Here is a 23350-nt window from a genome sequence, read left to right on the forward strand (position 1 = left end):
CCTAATTAAACTAATTGCTAACTAAATTAGTTAATTAAAGAGATTCTGCATAGCAAAATAAACTATCAACAGAGCAAACATACAGCCTACATAATGGTAGAAGATATTCATAAACAATACATCCAACAAAGTCCTAATAACCTGAATCTATTGGGAACTTAAACAAATCAACAAGCAAAAAAAAAAAAAAAAAAACACACACCAAATAACTCCATCAAAAAAATGGGCAAAAAAAATATGAACAGAAACCAAATCCCCCTGCTTAGTCTACCACTACTGGGCCAAAGTCAGCATGACACAAACCCAACCTCCAGACAGGTAATTATGCAAGATAACCTTCAGAACAAGACACGCAGAGCTGCACCCTCTTGCCCCACCCCTGTACATTCCCCACACCAAATTGTACTTCCTAAACCCCTTCACTCAGCCCAGAAGGCTGAGATAGTTCCTTTGAGGCTTGAGGCCAGCCATTCTCCCATCTGCTAGCATTTGGTTGATAAAAGCTGCTTTCCTTTACCACACCTAGCTTCTCATGTTTTGACTCTGAGCACCAAACAGCTGGACTTGAGCTGGTTACATTAAGTGCAATCATCTCTTTTTTTTTTTTCCAAATAATATATCTTTTATTTTAAAAATTTTCTTATGGTATTGCATTGTATTGCCTTTATTTGTCTTGTATTGTGTTGTATTGCACTGTATTGTACTGGTGTTAGTGGAAATGTTTGGCCTTCTTGTCTGGCTGTGCCCCAGTTCTGTAGAATGATTTGTAGTATACACGATATCAGGAATCCTTGTCTCATGCAGAACTCAGAGTTAACTTTTTCATACTTCACTATTATTTGTTATCTTTGTACTTTGTTGTAGTTTTCTGAACTATTACGTTTTTATTGGTTTTATTTTTTATCAATACATAATAGTTGTACATATTTTTGAAGTACATGTGATACTGCTGGTGATGATCCTGGTGCTGGATATTTGGTTTTGGTTTTCTGTCGGGGAGTGAAGCCAGATTACTTGCATTCTGCCATTTTGGTGATGTCACTCCACTGAGGTATTACTCTTTTTTCTTTTTCTTTTTCTTTCTTTCTTTTTTTTTTTTTTTTGAGACAGGGTCTAACTCTGTTGATCTGGCTGGAGTGCGGTAGCACAATCACGGCTCACTGCAGCCTCAACGTCCTGGAGTCCAGCAATCCTCCTAGCTAAGCAACTTGCGTAACTGGGATTACAGGTGCACACCACTACACCTGGATAATTCTTGTAATTTTTGTAGAGAGTGGGTCTCACTATGTTGTTCAGGTTGGGCTCGAACTCCTGGATTCAACCGATCTACCTGCCTCAGTCTCCCAAAGTGCTGGGGTTACAGGCTTGAGCCAGGACACTTGGCCAGTATTACTCTTTATTTTAACAAAAATGTCATTCTCTATTTCTACTTTACTAAAAGTGAATATTATGAGTACATTTATTATTATTTATTAAGAGAGATTTCTTTATTGAAATGATATGACCTTCGATTTTTGTTAACATTATTAATTATATTGAATGTTTGCAGATGCTAACTTACTATTGCATCTATGAATTAACCTGCTTTGGTCGATGAATTCATCCCTTTCCTTATTGCCTAATTTCTTTTGCTGATATTTCATCAATGATTATTAAATCTATGTTCAGGATGTGATGTTTCTACATTTTTCTCTTCATGCAATAAATTTACCTTGTGTTGGTATCATTGCTACTGTGGCCTCATAAAAATAATTGTTATTTCTTCCTTCATTTTTCATTATCTGGATGGTTATGTATAAATTTGATATGAACTTCTTAAGTATTTGGAAGAATATGACGAATCTATATGGGTCTAAGCATATGGGTTTATTTTTATAGTTTTTTAAATAATAGATTTTAATTTTGTAATAGATATCAGACTTTCAGAATACCTATTGCTTCCTTTATTTGTTTTGGTACATTGTGTTTCTCAAAAATTACCACTTTCCCCAAAATTGTCAAATTAATTGGTATAAAGTTGTTCCTGCTATTCCCCATCTTTTGAAAACCTGTTCATGTTTCCTCTACACTAATAAGAAATGCTAATAGTAAAGTTATGATGTTGGATCATAAAAATCATTTTTAGAAACAAAAACATAAAATATTTGTAACATACTTTTTAAGTGAATAGTGCTTTAAAATTTTAATTAGTTCGACTATACATGCAGAGAAAGAAAAAAATAGAGTGAGGCATACATAGGCAAAGGGCACACGCTAAAGTCATAACAAAGCTATCCCTGGATAATGGGAAGACAAAAATGCTTATCATTTTGTTATTACAGGTTTATTTTTCTACATTTTACATGGTAACCATAAACATAAATTGTTTTCATAATGACAGCAAGGATTCAAATTAAAAAAAATAGGAGACCATCGTTTTGTCAGAATCAGTTTTAAAATGAATTCAATTTCTAAATAATATTTATAATTATGTAAATAAATGCAGTAATTTTATATATTCCAAGGGCTTCCTAAATGTGCAAATGTACAAACTTTTATTTCAATATTTGTTTTCAGAAGAATAAAATAGTATGTCTCTAAATCTTTTTCTACTTTTTCTGTAATGTTTACTTTCATTAGAAAATAAATGTGATGCCATTTATTTATAATGATATGCCAAATGCAGGTTGTTATTTCTCACAATTATAATTTAGGGTCATAATTTAACAGGGTATAAAGTTGGAAAACATTATAGAAAAACTACTTTTTGTTTTTGATTGTGAAAATCTCTACTGATGTAGAAGGCATGGCAACATGATCAATCAGTTGCACAACTGGGCTCTTGGTAAGTACTAATAGGAGATAGACATGGCATCAAGAGGAGAGGTATGCATACTTCTGAGTCTAATTTAGTCCTCTGCGAAACTATTAACATGTTATGTGATGGTCCCGAATATCACTGAGGTTCAGTAATTCATTAGAAGGACTCACAGCACTCAAAAGTTGTTATATTCAAGGTTATGGTTTATCATAGCAAAATTATACAAATCAAAATCAGCAAAGGGAAAGTGCATAGGGCAAAATCTGGAGGAAATCAGGTTCATATTCTTTCCCAGTGGAGCAGCATAGGACCCACTTAATTTTTCCAGCAGACAGGGTGACAAAATGCTTTAAGTGTTGTCTCTAAGGAAATATCATTAGAGAATCAGTATCCAAGGTTTGCACAGAAGCTGTTGCTGTACGCACCCTCTATCTTGTGGTCAACCTGCGGAGTAGGATAGATCAGCACCCAAAATTTGGTTTGGATGTCAAGGCTGATGAGGAATCATTTATCCACCAAGTTTCTAGACATCAGCCAAGGGCCAATCTGACCAGCAGAATAGAAGGACTCACAGCACCCAAAAGTTGTTACCCTCAAAGTTATGGTTTATCATAGCAAAATTATACATATCAAAATTAGCAGAGGGAAAGTGCACTGAGCAAAATCTGGAGGAAACGAAGTACATGAATCCAAGAGTTGCTTAGGGTAAAAGCCTGAGCCAATAGTGTAAACTCATTTTTTTTTTCCACAGGTGTACACTGAAGTTTAGATTGATTACTTGGCCACTTGGAGAGCATAAGATTTTTTTCAGCAAAGCATTAGAATTTGTGTCCTAGACTTGTACTCCTTATGTAACCTGCAGATGATAGGACATATTCAAATAGAGATATGAATATATAATATTCAAATGATGTGTTGTACGAAATATCTTGTCTGTCTAGAGTCTGGGTTTTTATTTGAGTCATCAACTTTGAACTTTTTCTTCTAACTTTTTTGTGTAGTGTGAATTGATGAGGTGATCTTATGGGGAACGGATCTACTGTATTGCCAAGGCATAGTGTCTTAACAACCAAGCAATGAATGTGTAAAATATATTTTTGTCTTTTTGCCTTCTCTGCCCTGAGTGGTTTGTAGTTTGTATCTGTAGTTGTCTTCATATATAATCTAATTCTTTTGGATAGCCTTTGCCTAAAAAGCTACTATTTCTATATCTAGAGTTACAGATATTTATATATTTATATTAGTTCCCATATACTTCAGTTTGGCTTTTTTAATAAGAGATCAATTAATAAATATTTTGGAACAAACCTTGCACAATATGAAAATAGAGTTTAGTTCACTTACATCTATGTGTCTGGTAAGTATCATCAGTATGCTTTCAAGGTTAACACTTTTCTATTTGAAGGTTATAGTTTTAAAATTTAATTATCTTTAGATATGGGAAGAATCAAGTTATTTTTGTTGAAGCATAGTTATAATTCTTTTAATGAATAGGAGCTTGAATATATATGCAAAGAATGGCACATTTATTAAAGTAATTATACTCTGAATACTTAGCTACAAATTTTATACCTCCTGGCTGAGGAGCAAAATTGAAATAGCAAACATGCTATAATGCAATTTACAACGTAATTAGTTGTCAGTGGCATTATGTATTTCATGTAACTCCATTATTAAAACATTTACAATTTACATAATCAGACAAATAATTTAATGAGTTTGAGATAGAAGAGTTTTTTTCCTACTTACAATAAAAGGCTATTTACAAGGAGAAGTAATGGCCAGTTTTAGATACAGGGACAGGTTAAGCACCATAAACCGGTTTGAGATGTTTAACCCGAATAAAATGGAAAATTGTATTTTTATTGTATTTATTGACTGTTTTTGAAACAGAGTCTCACTCTGTCACCCAGGCTGGAGTGCAGTACCGTGATCTCGCCTCATTGCCCCTTCGTCTTCCCAGTTCAAGCAATTCTCCCAACTCAGCCTCACAAGTAGCTGGGACCACAGGCATTCGCCACCACACCTGGCTAAATTTATGTATTTTTAGTAGAAACGAGGTTTCACCATGTTGGCCAGGCTGGTCTCAAACTCCTGACCTCAAATCATCCACCTGCCTCGGCCTTCCGAAGTTTTGGGATTACAGGCATGAGTCACTGCCCCCTGCCAGAAATATACATTTTTAGTATTAAAATGTGTTTCTGTTTTTGTTTTTGTTTTATTTTTTACTATGTGAAAGATTCTCAACAAAATGATAAAATGAAATGTTTTTATGGTTTTATCATGTAAACATGAATACATTTTCTATTAATCATGAAATGATATATTTCACTTACCAGTTAGAAATATCATACAAAAGTTACTTTGCTTTAATTCTGAGTTTTAATAATTCAGAACACGTTTTAGAAATAATTTTTATTACATCTTTACTGTATATGTTGCAGGAATAGCACCTGAATCTGGGCTGTTATCAGTGCTAGGGTCCAGACATATTTAGGAACATTGGAAAATAAACTCTATAGGCTCAATAGAAACCTCTTTACAGAGAAGCAGAGGCCCCTCTTAGAAGAAAACTCATTTAAAGGGAAAACTAGACCGGGTTCTAACAGCTAAGTTCAGTAACAGACTCTTCAATTTTGGATGAGGGGAATTCTGATTAGAGCCAGGTGTCTTCCACTGGATTTATAACAAATTTCCTGACACAGTTTGAGGTCAGATTAAGGTCCCAAATCATATGGACTCTACTTTTTAGTAGCTTACATTCTTCTCTACTGCACTGCATGGTAGCCACCAGTCACGTGTGGCATTGGGATCTCAAATTGAGGTCCCAAATTATGGGATCACTTTTAAATTTATGCAAAACACAAGTTAAGACATTTTTTCCCATTGCCTGGAGAACTTTATAATTTAGTGTAATCTCAAAAAGAGTTAACTGTGAGTGGGTTTTGGGATTAGGATTACAGAAGGAAACACAATTTCCATGCACGCAAGTGGTAAATGGTGCATTTTTTGTTAAAAGAGCAACTGAAATACCCCAAGCTTCTCACAGAAACAATTCTGTAATACTTTACAGGGCTCTGAGGTCTTTGTAAAGAGGAGCCACTAATAAAGGGGACAATTTCAGTTAATTTGTTATCATCATTATTGTGTCTTGAAATGGCTACTCTGTGTCTCCAGCTAAAGGTGTCAAATTGTTGTCAATTTAGAATGATAATCTTCCGTTCCTCCTTGGTGCAGCTATGTTTGATGGCAAGGCTGATTTAGCACTGGGTGAAACTCAAGATATTTTTTGTACCACCTCTGTCTTTTCTTAGAAAAAAATCAGATTAAAATTAAGGAATGCCTTCAATAACAAGAAAATCTAGAAGTTCTGTAGGTTTTTAGTTTTTATTTTAGGTCTTTTGCACCCAGCAGAGTACTTTGCACATCTCTTCTTGTAAGTATTATTTAATCACCTGTTTTATCTACAAAATTGTTACCTAGAATGGGCATCTACATACTATAGCCTATACACCAAATTCACTCCATGGCATGTTTTTTATTTTTTGTAATTAATGAATTATTTTTTTTTACCCACTAAGTATTGCTTACCATTTTTTAAACGGGTTGTTAAAGAAGAAGTAGGGGGAGGAGAAGGAGAAACGAGACTGTATATAGGCTGTAGAACCTGAAATATTTATTTCTTGACTCTTTACAAAAAATAAAAATAAAAATTGTTGATTTTTGCTGCAGAGCAGCACTTTCAATATTACTTTCAGCAATGATGGAAATATTTTATATCACAGATATCCAAGACGATATTCACTCTTACAGGAGTAATTATTTAACACTTAAGCTATGGCTAGTATTACAGAAGAAATGAATTTTCTTGCTGTTTCATTTAAAATAAGTTACATTTAAGTGTAAATGCCACACATGACTGGTGGCTACCATACAGTGCAGTAGAGCAGAATGTAAGCTACTAAAAGGTAGAGTCCATTGGATATTCTTAAGCACTGTGTATTAAATTTTAATGTGCGTATAAACCACCCGGGATCTTTGAAAAACAAGGATTTGGGTTTGGTAGATCTCAAATGAGGTCTGAGATTCTGTGTTTCTTAGATGTTTTCAGGTAATGTTGCTAAATGATGGTGTTCAGATCATACTTTAAGAAGAAAGGCAGAATATCTTGAGAATAGCAGGTAACAAATTGTTGAATAAATGAATTTTACAATGTCATTTTCAGGAATTCTTATAAGATGAATAAAAAATTCATGAAAACAGGTGATTTATAACTATATATGTAAACTTAGGTTTGTCTTAGCACTAGCTCCTAAGCTGTCACCTCACCAAGGGGTGCTGTCAAAAGGTAAGACATCTGAGAGTGTATTAGACCCCAAGTTATTTTCTTTCTTTCTTTCTTTCTTTTTTTCTGAGACAGAGTCTCACTCTGTCACCCAGGCTGGCGTACAATGGAGCAGTCTTGGCTTACTGCAACCTCCACCTCCTGGGTTCAAGCGATTCTCCTGCCTCAGCCTCCCAAGTAGCTGAGGCTGCAGGTGCGTGCCACCACACCCAGCTAATTTTTGTATTTTTAGTAGAGACAGGGTTTCACTATGTTGGCCAGGCAGGTCTCGAACTCTTGACCTGGTGATCCGCCCACCTGGGCCTCCCAACGTTCTGGGATTACAGGCATGAGCCACACGCCCGGCCGGACCTCAGATTATTTTCCAGGAATTATTCTGGGTATGTGTTTGTGCACTTTTGTGGTTGGAAATGTTAAAACTGGTCACTAATTGAGTACTATTATAATAGACTATGCCATGTAACGTGAGCTCTAAAAGAAATCTAACTTAACATAGCCTGCCTTTGTAAGGACTAAGGATACTTAAAATAATGCATTCTAAGAGATGGTGATTAACAGCATGAACTCTAGAACCAAATTGCCTAGACTCCACCGCAGGCACTATCATTAACAAACTTTGTAAATTTGGATATGTTACTTACCCTGTCTGTGCTGCAGCGTCACTTTTTGAAAGGAGGAGAAATTATATATATATATATATATATATATATTTTTTTTTTTTTTTAAAAAAAGGTTGTAATGGGAATTACGAGTTAAAAAAGTACAAAGATTTGTGCCAATTAACATTTGTTAGCCATTATTGGGCAATAAATATTTATGTTACCTAAGTATATAAATTATCCAAAGTGATTAGAGTAAAAGGTGTTTAGATATAAGAATAAATGATGTACCCTAGAATTTAAAGTATAATAATAAAAAAAGAAGTAAAAAAAAAGAATAAATGTCTAGGAGTACAAGTAAAATGCATGTATGTGACCCAAATATGTGAATGTAATATCAAATAGAATTGGAAAGATTGTATTAATATAATGGTATTAGATTGAATTAGAATTATATTTCAACGTACAGAAAAAGGTGACTTTAAAAGCATTACGTGTTAGTTTTTAATACTTGCAAAGATTAGAAATGTCTTTTCCATTATCTATTTGATACTTGGTTTCATGGATGGCAATCTTAGGAATGTAGGCATTTTCTTATCTCATGCCATTCTGAGAAGTATACTGTAGATAGCAATGCTCTTACAACCCAGGAGCCATAGTTGCATCAACAATATTTTATTACAAAATTGGAGACTTTTGAGATTCAAAATTATACCTATGTAGACAATTACAGAGAGTAATGAAGGAGACCTATTATTCACAGTTTAGGACACAAGTGTTAGAGAAAGTTACATCTGACAACCTTTCTCTTTCTTTTCCTTCCCTTCCCTCCTTCCCTCCGTCCCTCCCTCCCTTCCTTCTTTCCTTCCTTCCTTCCCTTTCCTTTCTTTTCCTTCCTTCCTTCCTTCCTTCCTTCCTTCCTTCCTTCCTTCCTTCCTTCCTTCCTTCCTTCCTTCTTTCCTTCCTTCCTTCCTTCTTTCCTTCCTTCCTTCTTTCCCTTTTCTTCCTTTCCCTTCCTTCTTTCCCTTTTCCTTCCTTCTTTCCCTTTTCTTCCTTTCCCTTCCTTCTTTCCCTTTTCTTCCTTTCCCTTCCTTCTTTCCCTTTTCTTCCTTTCCCTTCCTTCTTTCCTTCCTTACATTTATTGGCAATGATTCTAAAAGATGCATTTACAAAAAATAAAGACAAATAGAGTATGGCTAATGGATATAAATTAGTGTACTAAGGAAGAGTTGAAATTGTCAGTTTATAAACAAATTACTGTTTTTCTTAGAGAAAGAAGCCATGTGAAAGCAATGGTATTTCAATTTTAACATAAGAAATTAAGCCCTGATTTCTTTTTCCTAAGCAAAATTGGGGTAAAAATACCTACCCTAATAAATTTTTATGAAAATCAAATGGTAAAATTTGTACAAAACATTTAGAAGGTACAAATAAATTTTTGTTGTGAGAAAACCATCATACCTGAATTTGTATTCTTTAATTGTTTCTAATAAAGAAAAAAGTAATAGGTTCATATTCAGTGGCTCTTAAATTAAGGATAAACTTGCTTGAGTGGAAATATTAAGAAGAAAATTCCAGGTTTTGTACAAGAGAACATTTTCTGAATTTAGATATAGACAAAGTTGAAGGAGCCTTATTGAGAAATAAGCTACTTCCAGTTTAGATGTAGTGAAACAGAGGTCAGATAGCAAGTTGTCAGTGACGAAGTTTAGACTTCTATAGATACCAAGATCTCTTCTAATTCTTCTGTTCACTGTCTATGTGGAATTAATTGGCTCTGTCTTAACATTCAAAATGGATTCCATGAAAATAAATCTTCACTAAAAGCAAAACCTTTTAGCCTCTTAAAAAACACTGGGTAAGTTTCCAGAAAAAAAAAAAATACAAAAATGCCAGTCATGTAAATTACCAGAAAAATCAAGAGCTTCCACAGACAACCTGAATATATTGCACTCCAAGTAATGGCAAAGAAAGATTCTATCTTTCTCTGTTTATAACATAATACAGATAAAATTATTACTTCCCTACACCCAGACAATAAGAGTGAGAGAAAGAGCGAGAGACCAGTCTACAGTAACAAAGTGGTGTTTGTTGATTGTTTTCAGTGTCTTTTATATAATTAAATACGGTCAAGACTCTCAGTGATAAGTTGAAAACTTGTTTTGAAAATTTTTGAAAGGCCAAACTCTTTCAAGCACATTAGGAGTTTAAGAAAATCAAATAATATAATAGTAACAAGAGAAAGAGATGTAATTGAAATAGCATAATCACAGCTAATGAGAACACTCTAGAGTACCCAGGACCATTAACTGTAATACCTTTTACACACAAAAGCAAAATTGTATTACTCCATGGATTCTTTCTCCTTAAAATTGTGTCTTATAATTATGTGGAAAAAATAGAAGGAGGGAAATGTTTCTTTACTCAGTAACTCTGAAATTGGACATCTTTGTGTTAGCAGTAAATGCAAGAAAATAGGGGAAGAAGAAATTATCTTTGGTGAAATTAGAGCTTTCAAAAGACAACGCACAGCAAAATGGGGAGATTGAAATTTAACTTTAGCAGCCAGTTCCCATAATTAACTTATTAAATATTTCTTATTAAATATGTCTCTGTACAAGATATTTTAAATGGTGCTCATGTGGATATAAACAACATAGCACAGTGCTTTCTGCTGATATGTTTACAGTAAAATTGGAAATGAGTAAGTAAATATACCTACTCTGATAGGTACATTTTTTAAAGTTAATTCTAATTAAATCTCATAAAGCAGGGATTATTAATTCTGTATTACAAATGAAAAAAAAAAACCTGAGGTGTAGAACTTGTTCTTCACCTAGATCCTCAGCTAGTAACTGCTAGAATTACTTCTCAAGCTTATATATATACATCTCACACTAAACTCAGAATTTTTAACCATTGAACAATTTAAAAGTTCCACAGGAAGGAAATAATGAGTGCTACATGAGTGTGGTAAATATTCCTGGAATATAGAAAACAGATAACTGAATTTTGATGAGCCAGAAAGCTCTCATGTTGAATAGAGGGCATTACCACCTTTTTAAAAGATGAGAACTACTTAGGTCTTAGGTTTTTAAAAGATGAGAACTACTTAGGTCTTAGGTAAGCTGAAATGAGGAGAGGGATGATTTTAAAGAATTTGTGAAACGTACTGAAACACAAATCTACATTAAAACAATTATCTGCCAGTTATGTGACAACATTGATATAAACATAAAAGATGATTGGAAAATATCAAATGTTTTATCAACTCTCAGACAACACAATTTAAATGGCCTCTACTTCCATGTTTAACAAAACCACCTGTATCTTTCATACATAGATAGAAATTAAATATCTTTAATATTTTGTTTTTGCCCTTAGGCCTTTATTGTACCTGAAAATAATTCCAGTATGTTATAAGATAAAATTACAAATTTATTTTTCCAATATCATGACGTTGAATATAATTAGGGATAATGAAGGTAATTATGACATATTAATACATATCATGTTTACTAGGTGTCAGCTATTCATCTCAAAATTTTAATATATTAACTCAATTAATCCCTAAAAGAAACCTCTGATGTATGCTCACTTTCTGGACAGAGAAAATGAAGGACACTGATGTTAACTGCTCAAGATTAAAAGGCTGTAAATACAAATCTGAGACTCGGATGTTTGCACCTAGCTCCAGATTTGTGCCCTTATCTACCATAATGCAGCTTTTCCAGTTGACTGGAAAATTATTCCAGTCAATTATTCAGCATCATTTATTTTAAAAATCTATCCTTTGCTCACTGATTTGTGATAAAATCTCAATTAAATATCAAGTGCCCATAAAATGAGTCTATTTTTGATCTCTCTTTTCTGGGTTGTTGCTATGTTTCCATACGCCTGCAGTGATATTAATATAATTCTGTCTGAATTACTGTACCTTGATGACAAATCTCGTGATTAAGAAAAGTTCATTAGCTCTGTTATTCTTCTCTAATGGTGTCTTCACTATTCTTGGTTCTTCGTATTTTCAGATATATTTTTTAAAATTTTGTTCAGGACTGTCAACAAAGTAAATTTTTGGAATTAGGATTTTGATTGACATAGCTTTAAATCTACATCCCAATTTAGAGATAACTGACATCTTTACAGTTATAAGTCTTATTTTATATGATCACAGGAAGTCTGTTCATCCGTTTGGATTTTCTTTTTTGACTATGTCATTTTCCCATGACAATTATTCATGAAATCATTTGGGGTAAATGATTTCAGAAATTATATGTATTTGCTTATCTTAGACATTTAGGAAAACCATCTTTTGGATTAAAATATTATGTGATCTTGGCTTTCAAGTCTATGTTAAGATTATCTTTTGATTATACAATCTCAAGGAAATCCTTACTAGACCTCCTGCTCTAAGATCAGTAACTTTTATTGTAATCTTCTTGTGATGAGGAATTTGGAAGGGTTTTAGACTTGCTTCTCACTTTCACAAAAATTATAGCTTTGTGCGATTGTAGATATTTAATTTTTTTAACTTTTATTTTAGGTTCAGGGTTACATGTATAGGTCTGTTATGTAGGTAAACTCATGTCATCGGGGTTTGATAGCAGAAAAAATAACTACTGGGTACTAAACTTAATACCAGGGTGATTAAATAATCCGATAGTAGATTTATATCAAAAGGTTATTGAAATCAACTGGGGAAGGTGTTTGGGACTGTATTCTCATCTCTTGGTGTATACTGTCTCAAGGAGAACCAAAATTTGTCAAGTTCATAATTTTTGTGATAATGTCTCCAGGACAAAACTGTCTCTGATTCTGGGCCCCCATGTTCCCTTAAATATTCTATCTAGCTCCTTCTTTAATGAATTTAAGAACTTTCATAAAGAGTTCACGTACTCCTAACTGCAGGCTTTTTGTTTTCTGGACATCTAGTCACCTACTTTAACAAACATAACTCAAATTTATTGACGTAAATATTTTATAGTTATTATTACCTGCCCTTGTTGAATATCTGTAGTGTTGTAATATAATAAGAAATATCTATTTTTTTTCCTTCAGTTCTTGACATATGGCTCCTGAAACTTTTATAGATAGGGGTACTAAGAGAATCTTCTGTTCCAATATTTGGTCTTTGACCTCAGTTCCTGACAAAGATCCCCTAAATCCTTGGCAATTTCTTGGATGATAGTATCATCTTTTGTTCTAATGAAGCAACTCTTGGTGGGCTCACAGAGACTCTCAAGACAGGAGCTGGTTGCCAAGGAAACCAACCATGCAATAAGAGGATTAGAATATTCAGCCCCACCCCATGACTTCCAGAGAGAGAGGAGAGGCTGAAGGTTGAGTTGATTACCAGCAACTCACGATATAATCATTCATGCCTACATAATGCAGCTTTCATAAGAACCCAATAGGACAGGGTTCAAGGAGCCTCTGGAGAATGCCACACCTATAGAGGCAGGGAAGTTCTTTGCCACTTTCATCTGACTATTGATCTATAGCCTTTGTAATGCCTTTTATAAGAAATGGGCAGATGTAAGTAAAGTGTTTCTCTGAGCTCTATGAGCTGCTGTAGCAAATTAACCAAAACGCGGGAGACTGCCTTGGAAACCTCCCATTTGTAGCTGGTCAGTCAAAAGTATAGGTGATAACCTAGTTCTCAAGATTGGTGTCTGAAGTTGGGTCAATCTTGTGGGACTGAGCCTTCAGTCTGTGGGATCTGATGCTGTCCCCAGGTTGGCAATGTCAGAATTGAGTTAAATTACAAAACACTAGTTTGGTTTCCACTGGAGAATCTGGAATCAGAAGTATTCTTTTGAATGTCTATGTAAAAGAGTGAAGAGAAAAAAAGTATGCTTTTTTCTTTACAATATCCTATTGCAAATTTTTCTAACTTTTACAAACCACATATGCTTATGTGATTGTTTGTATTTATATACAACATATTTATTATTCCTTTATTTGTACTTTCTAGGAACAAACCTTAATTATTAAAAATTACTAATATTACTGTTTAATATTAAAGGTTGTGATTTCTCACATATCATAAAGATATAAGGGACTGTAAAGATGAACTGATTTTATCAATAGAAAAAATTCATATGGTGTATAATATATCAAAAGAAAGTCTAAAGCTGGAAACACAGTAATTAGTCATTCAGTGTTATGTATTGAGAGGTACAGTTTAAAATTTTTATTGTAAAAACAAACAAATGAACAAAAAAGAAGCCTCTCATACTTTTAATATTTTCAAGGATAAAGATCAGTTGAATTACCCATATTTAAAATTTAAATATGAGAACTTAATGTACCAGTTGATAATTAAAGAACAAGCCACCTAATTTCTTACAATTTAGAAAGAAATTGTGGAGATTCCAGAGTTGGAAAATGAAGAAAATATTCTGGGTTTTAGGAATGTGGACAAAGTTACAGATCTTTCAAATCATATGCTAAAAACTTAATAAAAATATATTTTTGCCAGCTGTTTGTAGATTTTGTAAATTACAGCAAATGAGTTTTAAAAGCCATGTGCCAGATGGAGAAAGGCTCATATTTCCTAAAGCGTTAATGAAATTTAGTTATAGCAAGAGAGACACAGGGAAAAAATAATATTAGTATAAGACTGATAATGATTTTGTCAAGCCACAGCTGTCACAATGAACTACTCATCTGTCCATATTTGGGCATGCTTCCCATATTTGTTACCACGTTTATCATATAATAAAATACTGAAACTGTTTGTTTTTGATGCAAGTCAAGTTTAGTGGAGCTCATTTATTTTATAGGTAACAGTTCTAATATAATGTGATGTTGTATAACTACAATAATTCTAAGAAAACATGAACGGTTTTATGGGTAATTTTAAAATTCACATTAATTATGAAAGGTCACCATTTGAAAATATTTCAGGAATTGATATGAAAGAACATATACAAATAATTCTATTCATTTTGTGATTTCAATGTTTTTAAGTGCATTAATGATAATTTGAGAAATCAAAGCTTTTACTACACAAAAGTAGAAAATTAGCCATCGATAATATTGATAAATCCTGCAGCTCAAATTACTTCTCATTTTAGTATTACAAAAAGTTGCCTTCACAAACACAGTATCTTTTTGTGTTAGAAATCAATAGGTAAAAATGTCTTCCTGAAACATGAAATAGTGTCCAGTAAAATATGGCACCCTCTTAAATTTCATATATTGTATCAATCAAACAGAGAAAATAATTTTGCTCAGGTGAGAGTGTTCCAGGATGAGCAAGGAAGTTGTCAAATCCTGACATATTTACCAAAATATATTGTTTAAATGTATGCAATATTTAAATGGGTATTCTTCCTTCTCTGAAATATCAAGGGAATGGATATTGTCCAAATTGGCTCCGTATCTGCTTTTAGTTAGGCATGCTAAATAAGAGCTTTAGAATTATCTAAATCCACTGGCATGCTTAATTTGAAACAATGTTGTTTGTTTGGGGGATGTCCAGAAATTTCAGTTTTAAATAATGATATATTAGCTGCAGGTGTAACAGTACCTACGCATTTATTGCTTCACAGTGCAGCAGTGTTTGTGAGAAAAACTGGTGGGATCCCGCAGATTAACTATGGACAACCAAATATTGAGTAAAGTGATGTCTACAACAGCGTCAGCTATGCCTGATATGGTGTTAATTCACATTGTGAAGGTAACTTGGTATTTTGTGATGGAAAATGCAGGGCCGATTTTCATTAATGTGAGATGAAACAAAATACACATTTATCGTTCTCCTATAAGGACATTTAAATTTGCGTGTGTGCTGACATCACTCGGTAAGAAGAAACAATTTTGATTTAATTGAAAGCTGTTGTCATTATGTTGATGATATAATGCTGATATATATTTTAACCTGAAGATTAAGCTAAAAATGAATGAAAAGTAATGGCTATTTATATAAATACCCAGGGAAGAGTTACATTACTGATTATATGGATTAATTTGAATGAAGTACAGGACAAATAGTAAAATTCATATTTATTACTTGGGCCAGAGTAACTAAAGACATTCCTCAATCAACCAAAAATAAATTATTGTGCTTTTCCAATTCCAAAATCAGAAGACGATACAGAAAGATTGCTCTGGTTGTCTGGTTTCTGAAGAAATTGTGTACCCTTTCTAGATAGTGTCTTAGTTCCTATCCACAAAGTTGTGAAATAATCCGGAGTTAAATGGCAACCTAAACAACACTAGAGTTGCCTGAATTTTAGAGAGTCATTGCTGTGTTGATCATTATAGCAGATAGATGTTAATTTGGCCCCTAATATTCTTCACCTCTTAGTATTTACACTCTTACGCAATCTCTCTTATTTGAGTATAGGCTGGTTTAGTGACTTGCTCCTTATCAACAGAATACAGCAAAGGAGATGAGATGTCACTTTTTTAATTAGTTTATACAAAATATGAGTTCTGCCTTGCTATCTTGTTGGCTTCAATAAAGGGAAGAGCCATATATATGAGGTCCACATGGACAAGGAAATGAGAAATTCCCTGAACAACAGCTAGCAAAGAACTGAGGCTCTCATTCTAACACCTCACAAGGAAATGAATCTTGCTAACAACCACACGAGCATAAAAGCAGATTCATTCCCAGTCTAGAGTTCAACTGAGACCCCAGCCTTGGCTAATACCTGTATTACAGTCTTGTGATAGACAGAAACAGAGAAGCCAGCTAAGGCATGCAGAGATTCCTGATCCACAGAAATTATGAGAAAACAAATGTGTGTTGTTTTAAGCACCTACATTTGTGACAATTTGTTACATAGCAATAGATCAATAACATAAGACTATGTGTGACCCTTATGCTTAAAAGATATCAGAAGTGTCAGCAATGACACTTATGCTGGATGGAGCCTTTGGCAAAAGCCTGTAAATACCACCTGGTGGTAGTCACTAGAAAATAATCTGAGGCTGCCTTCATGTCTACTCTCCTTGAAAGGCAAATGATGGCCTTTTATTGGGGTTTAACATTCATATTAGGAAACATTCATATTAGGATTTATATAAGAACAACATTCCAATACAAAGAAAAAGGCACAGAGAAACTCCCTCATCAAATGAAAATGGTTTATTTAAGAATATGCATCAGAACTGACCACAGGCAGTGTTGATCATATCTATGAACAGATAGCTCATAAGTCTTTAGGTCCGGTGTTAAATTCAATTTTAGATGTTAACTAACCCCATAATTTTAAAAAGCTTTAAAGTTCTCTTGTATAATCAGTTATTAGAGGACTTCCTAACAGGCAGCATTGCTCAGGATGGAGATTCCACATTCAGTCCGGAAGGCATCTATATTGTGTCCTGTGATCGCTGCATTTTACTGAAGAAAATTATGTATCTTCTAAGTGAGCAGAATTATGAGGGTGTTTCCATTGCTTTAGAAAAAATACATAATAACAATAATAGCAAGGTAAGGGTTTATACAGTTTCTTAGGTAGTAACTGAGAGACTGACAATATGGTAAGGAAATGAGCCTTGGATGACTGGAGGATAAAAGAAACCCTACCGTGATGGTTAAGTTGAGGTGTCAACCTTGCTGGACTAAGGGATACAGAAATAGCTAGTAAAGCATTGTTTCTGGGTATATGTGTGGGAGTTTCCAGAAGAGACTGCCATTTGAAATCAGTGGACTAAGTAAGGAAGATTCACCCTCAGTGTGGGAGACAGCATCCAATCTGCTGAAGACCAAGTTAAAAAAAAAGGTAGGAGAAAGGCGAATTCAGTCTCACCTGAAGTTGGGACATACTTCTGCCCTTGGACATCGAATCAGGCTCTCTGGCCTTTGGACTCTGGGACTTGCACCTGCAGCCCCCTGGGATCTCAGGCCTCTGGCCTCCAACTGGAAGTTATACCATCAGCTTCCCTGCTTCTGAGGCTTTGGGATTTGGACTGAACCAACCTACTAATATCCCTGGATCTGCAAATTCAGACAGCCTATCATGAGACTTCTCAGCTTCCATAATCCCATGAGCCAATTTTCCTGATAAATTCCCTTTCTTCTATCTATCTATGTATCTATGCATCTTTTTTTTTTTTTTTTTTTTTTTTTTTTTTTTTTTTTTTTTTTTTTTTTTTTTTTTTTTTTTTTTTTTTTTTTTTCTTTCTTTCTTCTTTCATCATCTATCTGTCTTACTGGTTTTTGTCTCTCTGCAGAACCCTGACTAATAATCATACTTTGGGCAACGTGTTAAGAAGAGGAAATTTCAAAGTAGACATATCAGTATTAATGAAAACAAAACACTTACAAATTCAGTGGCAGCCAGAAACAAACAAGGGGATGCCCCTTATTCACTAACTGGAAGTGGCCACTTGGCTAAATGAGATACGTGGTTATGGAGGAATTCAAACAATGCAAAAGAGAGAAAAAGAGGAATCTCTTTGTTGGCCTCACTATCAAGCATGCACTTTTTCTTGTTGCTGTCTATGGAAGAGTTGCTGAACTATCGAAAATTGCACACCAAGGGTAAAAGCTGGAGCTTAATTCCCCCTAAATATATCTACCCTCTTCTTTTTTAAAAATGTATTTCAATTAAAATTAGTGTTCTCTCTGTTTTAACAGGCATACTTTTGGATTTTTAATTTGTAATTTAAATAACCCTGCATAGTTTAGATGGGAAGAGTGTGTGAAAAGTCCTACTGATATCACTTTTACTACTACTACTACTATTACCATTAGCTTAATTAAATATTTGCTGAGTCCGGTTTTATTTAATCATTTCCTTGAAATTTTTTTAGTAAAATTTGACAATTTTTCTTAGCAAGTATTATTAATATCCACATGGCAAGTTAATTACTTTCCTGAGGCACACAGTTGGTAAATGAATAATGAATAAATATTTTAACCCAGGCAGGCTCCCTTCAGAAAAGACATTCCAAAGCACTTTGTTACACTGGATTTAACAATATCTTGACATAATTCCTCTGCAGGTGGGTCATAGATAATGAAATGTACACTAATGTAAGCTGTTCAAGTATATGAGGTATGATTTTACTTCTAATTTGTTCTGTAGGCAGAAGTAGAAATCATTCTTTTTAGAATTTCCTGGCCTCTGTGGTCATTCCTGGGTACATCCCCTCTCTCCTCAGACACACACAGTCTTCACTAATGATTAAGAATACATTTTCTGTTTCTGATACCTGCTGTGGTATTGAACTCTGGGAGAAAATACTCTATTTTCTTATTTTTTTTTCATATACTAGAATGGACCCAAAAATATTCCCACAGAACAATTCTAGCATTATCAGCAGGTAGTGACCAGTCAACTTTTCTGTAATGTTTGAATGGCTTATTATGAGAGTGAGAGCATTGATTTTGTTTCTCCGTTTTTATAATAGAATGTGACCTGCACTTCAGAAATCATTTTTAACTCATTTTTGGTTATGATTAAGCAATTGTGTGATAAAGAATTTGGCCTTTGTCCTCAGTTTCTGGGAGGTAACCTCTAAATACTGGGAATCTCTTCAGTGATAGAAGTGTCTTTGTTATTCATGGTGGATTCTTTTGACCACATCTGATGGTTTATGTAGAGGTGACTCAGGGTGTACCTTTAGATAATTTGTGCTAAAAACATGATTTAAGGTGGGGACTGGTCATGCCAGAAAGATCAACCTTGTAAAGCTTGGAGCTTTGAGCCACATTATATCAGCCAGACATCTGCAGAAGGGAAGCAAGCTGGAGGATGAGCTCAATAGCATGCACAGTGATTTAGTCTATCATTCTTTTTTTTTTTTTTTTGAGACAGAGTCTTGCTCTGTCACCCAGGTTGGAGTGCAGTGGCCCGATCTCAGCTCACTGCAAGCTCCGCCTCCCGGGTTCACGCCATTCTCCTGCCTCAGCCTCTCCGAGTAGCTGGGACTACAGGCGCCCGCCACCACGCCCGGCTAATTTTTTTGTATTTTTAGTAGAGACGGGGTTTCACTATGGTCTCGATCTCCTGACCTCGTGATCCGCCCGCCTCGGCCTCCCAAAGTGCTGGGATTACAAGCGTGAGCCACCGCGCCCGGCCCTGATTTAGTCTATCATTCTTAGGTAATGAAAATCCAACAGAAACTCTAGACATGGAAGCTTGAGTGAGCTTCCTTGGTTGACAGTGCCATGTATTGTCATACATCGTGGTTCTAAGAGGGTAATGTATCCTGACTCCACGGGGAAGAAACAATGAAAGGCCTGTAGTTAGAATCTTCCCAGAATTTGCCCTACGTGTCTCTTCCTTTGGCTGATTTTGATCTGTATGATTTTGCTATAATAATAAAACAGCAATCATAACTCTTTCCGAGTTCTGTGAATTGTTATAGCAAATTATCAAACCTGAGGAGGTAGTGAGAGCCGCAGAATTTATAGCCGGCTGATCAGAATTGCGGGTGGCCTTGGAGCATGTAGCTGCTGTCTGCAGTGAGGGTGCTCTTGTGGAGAACCACGTCTTCCTTAGGTGTGGACACGAGAAGTTACATGGATGTCTTTTTCCCTCAAATCCGTATATGGTTTGGTTTGACTGTCACTCTGAATAGAGTCAGGTGGACCCCAAGGAAGAGGCGCTGGGGTTGGCAAAATACCTCTTTATCAATATTCATGTGCCTTGGCACTTCAAAAGGCTTGAAAAAAAAACAAGTGCTTCGGTGTTTGCAGGATGCTAGAATCACTTGCTGTAAAAATATTTACAGTTGTGCTTCAGTTTCCAGGTCTCTGAAAAGATGTTTCAGTAGTGTGGGTGCTGAGTAGCTTGTGTAAAATTTTTGTTGTGAGCACTACCTTTTCTGGGCACTGAATCCATTTCCAAGTGTATCATTCCCCACTGTGAGCCAAGTTTACAGCCAAACCAAGGCAGAAAAACGCCCTGGAACTCACGTGCAGTTTTCATCCACAGATCCCAACTCAGGAGTCTGCCTGAACTACAGTCCCTAGAATCACCCACTCCTTACCTGACCTCTAGAACTGCTTACTGTTCCTCCACTTGCAGGCATCTCAGTGTCATTAATACTCATCCCCTTGCCTTTTGCGTTCCACTTGACACTGACCTCCTCCATCAGCAGAATGAGATCTGTCATCTGGGATACGCATTCTGTCCATTATGCATAAATGTAATTTAGGTCCTTGCTGCCCAGGTTGAATCTTACAGTCTTTCATGCAGTGAATGCACAGAAAATAGAATAAGCTGAAACTTGTTTGCTCCATTCTAAATAAAAATGTTTATGAGAAAAATGGTAAAGTGGTTTTATCAGTTTTCCTCGAGTAATAATTTAAAAGTATTAAATATTACCAACTTCAGATAGTGAATAAATTACAGTAACACCTTAAAACATAAGGTATACATCGCAGTCTAAGATTTAAAGGTATTTAAATTTTTTTTTTTTAGTTTAAACGGTATATAATCTCAGGACCTAACCTTGTTGTCTATAGCCATGTTTTAATTATTTAAAAAATGTATCGGGTAAGTTATGTAAGGTTAAGTTGTATGAGGTTTAACTTTAAGTGATCACTTTTACTTTCAATACAATTTCTTAAATATATTAATCAGAAAGGAAAGTAAAACTTAGAAGTATGCTAATTGTCTTGTGCTTTGTGAAATAGATGGAATGAGACCACTTAGAATAGAATGAGGCTTTGTTCTTAATTGCTGTCAGGTGAACGATAAGTTACAATTTTGCACATAAAACAGAAATAACTTCACAGATTTCAAAGAAAAAAATATATTCTAAGGTTCAGAAAAATAAGGAGTTGGTTGTCTTTCCTCTGTTCCCAATATAGAGAAATAACAGCCATTGATGCAATGAAATTTTGCTGATGCAGTTCTCCTGCAAGTCAAGAAGCATAAATGATTCAAGGAGTTCCCAGAATATGAAATTCATTTATTCTTCCAAAATTATTTTATGTATTTCTATTACCTAGAACTTTTTTGGATTTGAAATAATAGAAAATGAATGATGTCAGATTAAGCACAATGGATACAGGGTCTCCTCCCAAGCTGGAGACAGAAGAATTAGTGAGCAGGAAGGTCTCAAGCATGCCTGAGAAGCTTGTCTTTAACACGTCTCCCTCTCTTATTTGCTGGTCGCCTGCTCCATTATTCTTCCTCTGGATAGGCAACTGAATTTATATGACAAAAGAGCCTATTCAGATTTCATGAGTTTACAAGTTAAACATCCAAAGGACATGGGAAAAGTGATTGTAACATCAGTTAAAAATTCTGTGGGAAGAAGTTCCGACTGTTGTAATTTAGAATAGGCACCCACTCCTTGTCCAGTTAGGTGCAACTGATGGATTGAGTAGAATCTCTCTGCAAATAAAATGTTCTGATCCTACCACTATACGAATGTTAGAAGCTGAACTCATACTCACTCTTTGAGGGAACTTCTGATAATTATGCCTGAGAATTGTATTATTATATGTACATAATTAGTAAATAAGTAACTATTATTTCATTGTAAGTAGAGTCAAGTGATTAATTAAATTTTCACTTTTCATGTTTTAGCTATGTTGCCTCCAACCATCAATAAGTGATAACAAACAAAGGGGATTTCCAGTTAATTTTGTATAATCATAGATTCCTACGGGGAAGCCAGAGTTCTTGCATTTCTTCCTGTAATATGATTTCATTGAACCCTTTCTTCCTTGTAGCTCATTCTCTTCACATAATTTCCATCTGTGTCATCAGCTTATTTTCTTTCTCATAGGATTAAAAATTGCTTTAATAATAGGCTCCCAATTCCTCACAGCAACACACATAAAATAAAGAGAAAAGAGGAGGTGAAGCAATCCCTAATGAAACAGAACACATATTTATGTTTACCTTTTCATCACAATGTGTTGACAGGCTAGATGAATTAAGGTGTGCATTGGGGGAGGGGAAAGCTGCATTTTAGGCATTTTTCTAGATATTAACATTTAACATTTAGTTTCACTTCATTCTTTAAATATGTATAATTCCCATGCATATAAATACATTGGATTTCATTTCATAGGTTTTCATTAGGAGGCCATTTTGTAAATGTAACCAATAAGCATTCAAATGATTGCTGAGACACTGAATTTTTTTAATTAATCACGTATGTTGAGGAATTCTGATTTTTTTCTGTAGTTAGAGTAGCTCGTCACAATATTAACTAAGTAGCTAACTAACTAACTAACTAAATAAATAAATAAATAAAACAACCATTCAGTGGCTTAACAAAACAGAAATTTATTTTTCATCCATTTAGCTGATACATGTAAGCATTCCTATCTAACGTGGGATTGTTTGCCCTCTATACTGATTCAGGAACCAAGTTGCTTCCAGAGTATAGTTCTACAATCCACTCGATATTTATAATTCTCTGCCCTCAGAAAAAGGAAAAAGGAGATGCCTCCATGGTCAACCTTCCTGGAAAGTATGCATATCATTACTGCTTAGATTTTGTCGGAGAGAAATCACACTACCGTCAAAGACAATGGGTCAAAGAGAATGCCGTCCTAAGCTGAGAAGCTATCTTCCTAATGACAGCCATGTAATGTGAAAGGGAAAAGCATACTGTTATTGAAGAACTTATCAGCTATGACACATCATCCACACAAATACTCAGGAAAGTTAAAAG

The 23350-nt window shown here is 34.7% G+C and overlaps 1 long non-coding RNA gene across 2 annotated transcripts in view; it reads right to left on the reverse strand.

The window, feature by feature from the left end:
• LOC131381674 (uncharacterized) overlaps window positions 1–12969 on the reverse strand; it is a 54840-nt gene extending 41871 nt beyond the window's left edge. For both annotated transcript variants that reach the window (XR_009210556.1, XR_009210557.1), the window contains exons 1-2: window positions 12742–12969; window positions 11682–11802 (exon numbers count right to left, since the gene is read on the reverse strand). This is a non-coding gene — a long non-coding RNA (uncharacterized LOC131381674). The remainder of the gene's footprint in view (window positions 1–11681; window positions 11803–12741) is intronic.
• Window positions 12970–23350: the final 10381 nt, after the last annotated feature.

This window comes from Hylobates moloch, unplaced genomic scaffold (assembly GCF_009828535.3).
Source record: "Hylobates moloch isolate HMO894 unplaced genomic scaffold, HMol_V3 SCAFFOLD_17, whole genome shotgun sequence".
NCBI classification, from domain to species: Eukaryota; Metazoa; Chordata; class Mammalia; order Primates; family Hylobatidae; genus Hylobates; species Hylobates moloch.